This window comes from Perna viridis, chromosome 7 (assembly GCF_037379345.1).
Source record: "Perna viridis isolate PV_CMFRI_1.1 ecotype Kerala chromosome 7, ASM3737934v1, whole genome shotgun sequence".
NCBI lineage: Eukaryota > Metazoa > Mollusca > Bivalvia > Mytilida > Mytilidae > Perna > Perna viridis.
Window position 1 is genome coordinate 40,644,960 of NC_142451.1, and position 10,701 is coordinate 40,655,660.

Sequence of the window (10,701 nt, forward strand, 5' to 3'; positions counted from 1 at the left end):
ATTGTTGAAAGCTAAACAGTTTCATCATGTGCTACGATGAAGTATTAGTCAGTTAATGAAAGGTATGATTATGATTGATGGCCGAGTGGTAGAGTGTCGAACGTGATTCAAGAAGTGTTGCCATAGAGAGCAAAATTAAAGTGCAGAGGCACTGAGTCAAAGAATAGTCATTTGTTTTAACGCTGTGTATATTTATACAGTTCGTTTTTCAATATGTATTTTTGGATCTTCTTTTGTATTATTGCTTTTGGTATTCCTGGCTGTACACGTACGTTGATGTCCTCAAATTTCTTAACACTTAAATCAGCATTTCTTACAAAATATGAATTCCACCGAAAATCACTGAGTATCAATATTCGATGAGTTTTCGAAGTAAGAACGGATCCACATCTTGAAATTTCGGTTTGGAGATGCATGAAATAGAAATGAATCCTGCAGACTGGAGGAAGATGAACAAAGGTCTAATCTCAAGGGAGAAATGCTCACTTTGATGCAGAATCTTTTTGTAATAATTGAAACTAAAATTTGGTCTTTGTCATTGTTGTCTAGATTAGGCTATGGGTTTAACTCGTATTACCTTTCTCTGGGAATTTAACAGTTCAAACAAAGATAAAAACTCTTGTTGTAAAAATTACTATGCAGTTTTAAGATCTTTGTAGCTCATGGATTTGAGCAATTTAAGATTCCAATTAAGTTGGAAAGTCAATGGTATAGAGATGTTGTGAATACATGGAATATGCTGTCTTTATCACAAATGCATTTTGAGTATAAATCCATCTTTTTTTCTCTCCAAAACAAAAAAAAGCAGCTAGTGAACCCATACCTCATGAGTACCACTTTTTTTTTATAACGAATTACTATTGCTAAGTGTTTTATACCTGTCTGCCTTCAATAATGTTTGTGCATTTCTGTCACCTTTTTCTGCATGATTGTTTCACAAATATGTAAAAGATTACAATATAAGTAACTCTTATGTTTTGCAAATATGTAAGTGCTAAGAAATCAGGCTTCATGTTTTTATAGTTTTTTACTCACAGATTTGACATACACATTTACATCTGCTTCATGCAACACATACATGTACCAGCACTTGAGAATCATGAACTTTGATCATGTTTATATAGTGTACCAGATCAGAAATGGTCTGTTTTACTTTTGCTTTCTTCTCACTTGATCTTGTGAAACTTGTAAGTGATAACCACTGAAAAGAAATCAAGGAAAAAAATCATAACAGTGTCTGATATATGCAAAATGTTACAATGTAAATTCATGAAAATATACATGTATTTTAAGCATATGATATGGAGAAACCTCCTTTTGTTGGGAAATATTGTTACATGTACATATAATTTCGTTGTAAATCAGGGAAAAATAAGGTTTGGTGGTTATAACAGTACCAGGTTTTTACTTGTTTTTAAACCACCTGGTTAATATTCCCACAGTGATCAATACTGGTCGATTGAAATTTTGCAAACTACATTTCTGTCATTATTCATAGTTTGGGTCCTACATTAAAAATGTTAATATAACATATATCGACTACATTTCAGTGCTTTTAGGTTTTATTCTTTTAATTTCTCCATCAGCTGTATTAATTAGCATTTCTCTCTCTAAAATAATTCAAATTTATCTGAAATAACATAACAAACTTAACAAAAATTTACAGTGTATTTCATGCGCACATCTTTGTTTCAATAACTATTTATAACAGGTAAAACAAGTAAGAGTAGAACAGGTTACTTTTCACATGTCCTTGTTAAATCAACATCCCCTCATAACCAGGAAGATAATAAAAAGTGTTTTGAAATAACGAGTATAAAAAATAAATTAAAGTAATTTCATTTACCAGACAAAAACCTTCTAAATACAGAAAATGGAAAGATTGCTCAGGTTATTGCTTTAGGGCTTCTTCCATGTATGATTTTAGCTACCTGCTGATTTATAATGATGTTTGGACCCCCCATTTCAAAATCTCTGGGTCAATTCCTGAATGTTGATTTCTCTATGAGCAATTAATGTCAAATTGTAAAGTTGAAAACGAAATAGATACATGTATTACTATATTAAAAATATAATAAGTTCATGTATGAAATCTTTCATTGATACAGTACTGCATATGCCAGTAACTATAGTTAGAGTACATGCACATGTATTTTTGTAGTTTTCAGTGTAAATTTCTTGTTCTCAGACATACAAATGTAAACTGCAAATTTTGCTAAGAAATATGACTACACTGATCTACACTAGCAATAAAAACATTATACCTATCACTAGTTTTGAACATTTTAAATAACTGTGTACATACAAAGTATATGAATAAATAATGTATACCTTCAACACTTACCTAGTATATTGTACATGTAAGAATGTCCCTAAAAATCAGCTCTTAAAAAAGGTCTACTTTTGGTAGCCTTGATATCTAACACATTTTCAATGCACTTTCATGGACACAGAATTTCTAAAATAACTGTGTCTTTCTTGTGTCATGAAATTCCTGTTTCTTACTTTATGATCTGCATTCTAAATTAATGTATCTGGTTTATTTTGACAATGTACTAAAAAAGAACCATATTGATACATGTAATCAGTTATGACTTACATGAATGTAATACACAATCATGTACATTGTATTACTATTTCTTTAAATTCCACACAGTTTAGTACATGCCAAACTCTGTATCACATGCCGTATCAACAGAAGACTCCTATACCAACTCAAGGGGGGCTGGGTCACTGGCCCGCGGGATAATATGGATCGAGGGTTGATACTACATAGCAAAAAGATTTTTGCATGTCATGTTCCTTCTTTCTTATATTTTATCTATACAAAATGTACTTCAATTGTCTTCTGTGTAAGGTGTGATATATTATGATATGCAATATATGTGTAGGGGTGTGATATAGGGTATGCCATATAGGTCTATGGGTGTGATTTAGAGAATGCGATATACATGTAGGTCCATGGGTGTGATACACAGTATGCGATATTTGTCTAGGCGTGTGATATAAGGTATGCAATATGTCTGTGGGTGTGATATATAGGGTACTTGAAGTGCGTTTAGGGGTATGATATACAGTATGCGACATAGGTCTAATGTTGTGCAATAAAAGTCTAGGGGTTTGATATACAGAGGGCAATAAAATTCTAGGGGTGTGATATGGAATGCAATATAGAACTAGGGGGATATAGAGAGCAATATAGGTCTAGGGGTGTAATATACAGTATGAGATATGTCTAGGGGTGTGATATACGGTATGTGATACAGGTCCATGGGTGTGATATAGGGTATGTGTATAGGTCTATGGGTGTGATATAGGGTATGTGATAAAGGTCTATGGTCGGTGTGGAAGTTTGGATTTTAGGAACATGTACAAGTGTATGTATAATGTCATGGCTATTGTGTCCAATCACGTCCCAAGGACATTACCTTATTTCACTGGATACCCCTCCTTTTTTGATAGTTCGAGATTATCTACTGAATGTGATGAATATGTCAAATGACCTCCTTTCATCCTTTCCATTGAAACAGAGACATAGTTTATGTCTCTGCTTTGAAATCATAATAATTTAACAATTCTGTATGGCAAGCCAAAGTGGACAAAAATTAGAAGCTCCCGACATCTTCATTAAAAGGGTCAGATCGAGAGAAATAAATTGGCAAATCTCGGTTGAGCTTTCCTCCCGGCTAATGTTCGGGTCAATTTGACAAAATAGTCCAGCTCTCTGCGTCAAAATTTAAATAGTTAATATTATATAATCATTGAAATCTTGCAGTTCTCACATATTAAATAGCCTTAACATCGTTATACCCCCATGTCGTACATAAAGTAAACATCACATATTTAACATGGAGTATGATCGGAGGCGGAGCGATATCTTAATGTAAACTTTGCAAGGAGAATAACTCGCGGAGTGTTATTTTGATAGTAATATGTTGAAATGTCTACCCTGGTTACGTAATTTGGTTGCCGACGATCTCTAAGTCAAGTTCAGTCTATAAATAGACTTCCTTGACAAAAAGGCTCGAATCTGGCTGAGAGATCGACCAAATTTGCAGCCTGGCATAAATATATTAAGACTTGATTCTACTTATATATGTTTGTGTGTGTACCTGTCTACATTTTTGTCAAGGAAGGCTATTTATAGTCTGAACTTGACGTAGAGATCGTCGGCAAGTGGGATTCAACCGGAAGTGGGATATTGCCACATGGAACGGCCCAAATTTTCAGCGGTCTGTTCTCTTTACCCTCCCCCTTTTCCTCCTTGCAAATATACGTTAGTATATCGCTCCGCCGCCAATCAATATATGATGTTTTATTTTTCGTAAGAGATGGCAGTATTATGACATCAAAGCTTTATTAATATTGTTGAATTGGCATCCCCCCTTTTTATGGGAAAATTATAATTTTCATGTTTAAAATTGACAAAAATTACTGACAAATAATGTCCTAGTACCCCCCTTTTTCTGAGGTACCCAAGCTTCCACCCTCATTTTCAAAGTGTGTGGATTCGCCTGTGCCAGATCCTGAAGGTTTAAAAGTGTTCTATTTATAGTGCTTGTAAATTACGAGTATTTTTGTGAACAATTTTGATAAAAAATATTTTTATATATGCTAAGAGTTTTTAAGTTGTTCTATATTTTATACACATTGTACTGTTAAATACTTGTAAATCCTATATATATCATGTGTGTTTGATTTGATCCCAGGAATTTAAAATGCAAGCAATGTGTACATGTACAATGTACATGAATAAACATACAAATGTACATGTAGCAAACAATATGAAGTATTTAAACTAGAGAATAAACATTCGAATCTTTGATTGTTAAATTAATATGATTTCAAAGCAGAAACATAAACAATGTCTGTTTCAAAGGTAAGAATGAAATGCAATATAATTAGAATTAGGTCTTAATTGCTCCCCTTTCTTAGCTCACCTTGCCGAAGGCCAGGTGAGCTATTGCCATCACTTGGCGTCCGTCGTCGTCGTCGTTAACAATTTTTCAAAACTCTTCTCCTCTGACACCACTTGACCAATTGGAACCAAACTTGTTATGAAAGTTCCTTGGGGTATCCTGCATAGAATAGAGGTGGGGATTTATGATCCGTTTAAAAACATGGCCGCCGTTACTAAAAATAGAACAAAGGGGTCAGACAGTAGTTTTTTGCATATATCTCCAAAACCGTTAGGTTTAGCCAAGTTCTGAAATGGAGTAAAAGTATTCAGTATGGTAAGATCTATCTGTGTTCAAATTTTCATTTGAATATGTAAAGCCATGTTGCCCTTTTTCGACGTTTTTTTTTATATTTTGAATATTTATTTCTTTTTGGGGATTTTTTATCCGTTGAAAAACATGGCCGCCGTTAATAAAAATAGAACAGTAGTTTTTTGCATATATCTCCAAAACCGTTAGGTTTAGCATAATTATTTCAATAGCTGAAATGACCCTTATTATAAGGCCTTCAAAAGTCTTCATGGATCAAAGTTGTCAGGCGACGCCTTTTAAGAGTTACTCCCCTTGAAAGATGAAAAATGCCTTTTTTTTTTTTTTTACAGTTTTCAGCCAATATCTTGAACACTATAATAGATAGAACGAAACTGCCAATCGCTGAAATGATCCTTAAGATAACCCTACTAAAGTCTTGTTGAGTCAAAATTGTTGGACAACTCCTTATTAAATTTATTGCTTTTGAAAGAAAAACTTAAACCAGGTGAGCGATTCAGGCTCCTGTGAGCCTCTAGTTTCTATGTCACATGAAGTTATGCGTCAAAGGGGGAGCAATTAAAATCTAATCTGAATTAGACTGGGATGAAATAAGACTATGTGGCATATTTATCACATTCAGTAGTTGATCTTGATCTATCAAAAAGAGGGATATCTATTAAAAATTATGTATTTATATGTTACAGTAGCCAAACAAACTTTTAGAGCATAAAGAGTCTCCGATTATGACATTCCTGCTGAAAATTTTCCTAAATAAGTAAAAAATGATTTGATTACATTTTTATTGTATTAGAAATTGCCCCATTCTCAAATTTTCAATCATTATCATTGTGGCTGACCTGTGATTTAAATACCATATTTCACACCCCTAGGCCTAGATCTACATGTACATGTATATTGCGTTCTGTATATCACACCCCTAAACCTATATCGCATATCCTATATCACTCCCCTAGACTTATATCGCATACCCTAAATCACAAGCCTAAACCTATATCGCGTACCACTAGACCTATATGTGATACTGTACAAATGTACATCACACCCCTAGACCTATATGGTATACTGTATATCACACCCTTAGACCTACATGTATATCGCATATCCTATATCACAATATCACACCGCTGGATTATATAGCACCCTTAGTCATGCATGATGATATGCACATCATATATTGCATATCACTCCCCTAGACCTACATATATATGGCATACCATATATCACACCCTTAGACCTACCGGATATATCGCATACCATATATTACACCCCTAGACCTATATGGCATACTATATATCACACCCTAGACCTACATTGCATACCTTATATCACATCTCTAGACCTACATTGCATACTCTATATCACACACCTACACTTACATTGCATACCTTATATCACATCCTACACAGAACACACTTGAAGTATAAGTAAAATATATGTTTTGATGAACATGACGTGCCAAAATCTGTATCAGATGCGGTATCAATACTCGACCTATATGACCCCGCGACCAATAGCCCTAAGTGGGTTGACATACCGCGTGATACCGCATGTGATACAGATTTTGGCATGTATTATTCAGTATGGAATGTACATGTGTATTATATCCATATACATGTAAGTGATAATTGATTATCAATATGGTTCTTTTTTATTTCATTGTCAAGATATACATTTAGAATGGAGATCTTAAAGTTAGATACAGGATTTTCATGACACATGAAGGACACAGTCAATTAGGTTAGAAATTCTATGTCTATGAAAGTGGATTGAAAATATGATGGATATCAAGGCACCCAAAAGTAGACCTGTCCTTAGAGCTGATTTTTAGGGACATTCATACATGTACAATGTATTAGGTAAGTGAAGGTATACATAAGTTTGTTCATATACTTCCAATGTACACAATGGTTTAAAATTTTCAGAACTGGTAATAGCTCTACTGTAAACATTGCTAGTGTAGAACGGTTGTCACATGTCTTAGCAAAATTTGCAGTTTACATTTGTATGTCTGTGAACAGGAAATTTATACTGAAAACTACAAAAATACATCTGCATGTACTCTAACTATGGTTACTGGGATATGCAGTACAGTATTTAATTTCATACATGATATTTGTAATATGATAATACATGTACATGTATCCAATTTGTTATATACTTTACAGTGTGACATTAATTGCTCATAAATAAATCAACATACAGGGATGGATCCAGATATTTTGAAGTGGAAAGGGGAGGGGGGGGGCGGTTCCAGGTAATGTTACCTGTTATTAACAGTTATTGAAACAAAGATGTGATCATGAAGTACACTGTACTACATTTTTGTAAAGTTTATGTTTTATTTAAGATAAATTTGAATTATTTTAGAGAAAGAATTGTTTATTTTTCTTAATTAAGACAGCTGATAGAGATATTAAGAATAACATTTCAGAACACTTAAATATAATATATATTTATTGTATTAACTTTTTATAATGTAGGACAGAAATCATAATGTTACAGAAATAATGTTTGCAAAATTTCAATCAACCAGTACTGACTAGGTGGTTTAAAAAACAGTAAAAACCTGGGACAATGATAACCACCCAACCTCTATTTTTGCCTGATTTTGCACACAATTATATGTACATGTAAGAATATTTCTCATCAAGAGGAGGTTTTTGTACTTCCTTATGATGTGGCTAAAATACATGTATATTTTCATGCATTTACATATTGTAACATTGCAATTATCAAAGGCACTGTTATCATTTTTCCTTGATTTCTTTTCAGTGGTAATCCCTTTTAAAGTTTCACTAGATGTAGCGAGAAGAAAGCAAAAGCAAAATGGACTATTTTTGTGCTGGGACACTATTTAGACATGAAACAAAGTTCATGATTCTCAGGTGCTGGTACATGTCAACATCTCTTAATAAAAACTACGAATATGAAGTCCGATTTCGTAGCACTTATTTGTTGGTAAAACATAAGAGTTACTTGTATTTAATGTAATACATATTGGTGAAACAATCATGCAGAAAAAATGAAAGAAATGCATATACATTATTGAAGGCAGACAGGTATAAAACACTCCGTTTAAGCGCAATAATGGTTCATCATAAAAAGTGGTTCTCATGGGGTATGGGTTCAATAGTAACCTTTTTGTTTTGGAAAGTAGAAAAAATGGATTTATATTCAAAGTGTTTGTTATAAAGAAAGACATAATATTTCTTGTATTCACTATATCTCTTTATCCTTGACTTTCCATCTTGATTGGAATCTTATATTGCTAAAATATTTGAGGTACAAACAGTTTTTTAGTTTAAATTTCTTTAAACTGCATAGTAGTTTTGATAACAAGAGTTTGTATCATTGTTTGAATTGAAAAATTCCTAGAGAAAGGTAATTATTTTTTGTAAAAAAAGTGTATAAGTTAGACATTTTCAACTCAGGGCCTAATCTAGACAACAATGACAAGGACAAGCTTTAATAAATTCTGTTTGAAAACTATCAATATTGACATATTTGTTCATCTAATCTATTACAAATCACTGTCAAAGAGAGCACAAACAAGGAGAAGTTTTTTGCTCATTTCTCCTTTTAGATTAGGTCCTTGGTCAACCTAGCTCCCCTAGTCCACAGGATTCATTTCTACTTCATGCATCTCCAACCCGAAATTTCAAAGTGTGGATTTTCCCTTACTTTGAAAATATTGATAGTCTGTGATTCACAGTGGGGATCATATTTTTTAAGAAATGCTGGTTTAGGTATAAAGTGTCAAGAAATTTGAGGTAACAAACGTACACAGCCAGAAATACCAAAAACAATAATAGAAAAGATCCATAAATACATTAATAAACAAGAAGTATTGATAAGAATGTCATTAAAACAGATGGTTCTCTTTAAAATGGCCAAGTTTTTGATCGGTTTATTTAGCTTGCAATTTGGTTACACGAATATTAATGAGGTCTTCCTTGACTCAGTGCTTCAACACTTTGATTTATATAACAATAGTCCTTTATGTCTTTTTGTCTGCACTGTTGAGAAAGCCACAGATCACTAGAATCAAACAAATGAAACCAAATCAAGAACAATAATTCCTGCAAAGTGCCAACTTCATACACAGTCTATATAATCGAAACAACCATATGAAAAACTAAGACAAGTTATGTAATCTGTAACTGTTTCTGAACAAGAAATAAAAGTGAATTTGTTGGATTTTTGACATGCACGAATCAACTACCGCCTGATTTTAATAAAGACTACTACTTAAAATCAACTTGCGATATCTTACTTAAATTTTCAATCACTTTTAAAATCATTTATCTTGATTACAAGATTCCTAAGCGTATAACATTGTGAATTTTACGTTTCAGTAATTCTTATGAAACGCCAGGTTAAAATGTAAATATTGCATGTAATTATTACCTTCTATTTTTTTTTCATATATGGAGGCCAGAAATGGCCTTATCGCATCTAATCCTTCAGCATATATCTCTGGGAGACGTATCCCATGTTTTGTTTTGACGACGCGTAACTTGTGATGTATTGTGATGGTGAAAATCAGGGAAATTCCATATGAATTTCCATTATTATGGATCAATTCTAGGAAACCCAGTTCCACGCGCAATTAGCATATAGCTCATTATTTTGATTTTAAATTCGATGCTTGGAATATAAAATCTATGACATCAAAGTTATAACGTCCTACTCATCCAGTTAAATATTCAACCTTTGTATTTGGACTATTTAAAGAAAAATCTTATTACTCAAATCATTAGAACCCCGTTCAAAGTTACACAGTAAATGCTGTTAAATTTAGGAACTTACTGTTAGAAGACTCTTTATATTGGACCTAAGAGCTCCAAATTTATGACCATCAACCAACACCACCCCTCGCCTAAGAAATAGAGCACGTTACTGTCAGTAATAACAAGTCCGAGTCCAGGGGTCCGAGTTCGCTTTGACGCCATTTCAATGGGTTCACCAGTTCGCTCAACCCCTCATTTTGAAACTTTCTAAATAATATCAGATAATTCTTTTTTTTTTTTTTAAAGTTGCCTGGTTTAAAAGTTTTCTATGTGTTCACACACACACACACACAGAGAGAGAGAGAGAGAGAGAGAGAGGGGGAGACTTGTGATTAATTTATTTAGCTGTGCACGTTTGATTGATATAAGTGCACTTATAATTAAGTTAAAATAGAAACAAACAGTAAATATACGACGGTGCTTTTCTTGATAAGATCGCCCTGAGCACCCTACAAATTGTCTTTGACCACTACGATCAGTGATAAGAGATCATTGACCTATCGCCTCCTGGTCAACTGTGGTCAATAATCTCGGGTGTTAATAGATATCACCGAGGTTCTTCGTCGAATATATAAGAGCAACAACAAAAGATTCGGATTCAGTTTTATTGTAGTTTTGTTAAAGAAAGGTCGTCAGCTTGAAATATATACTTCGATTTCATTTGGAATTTTTACTTAATA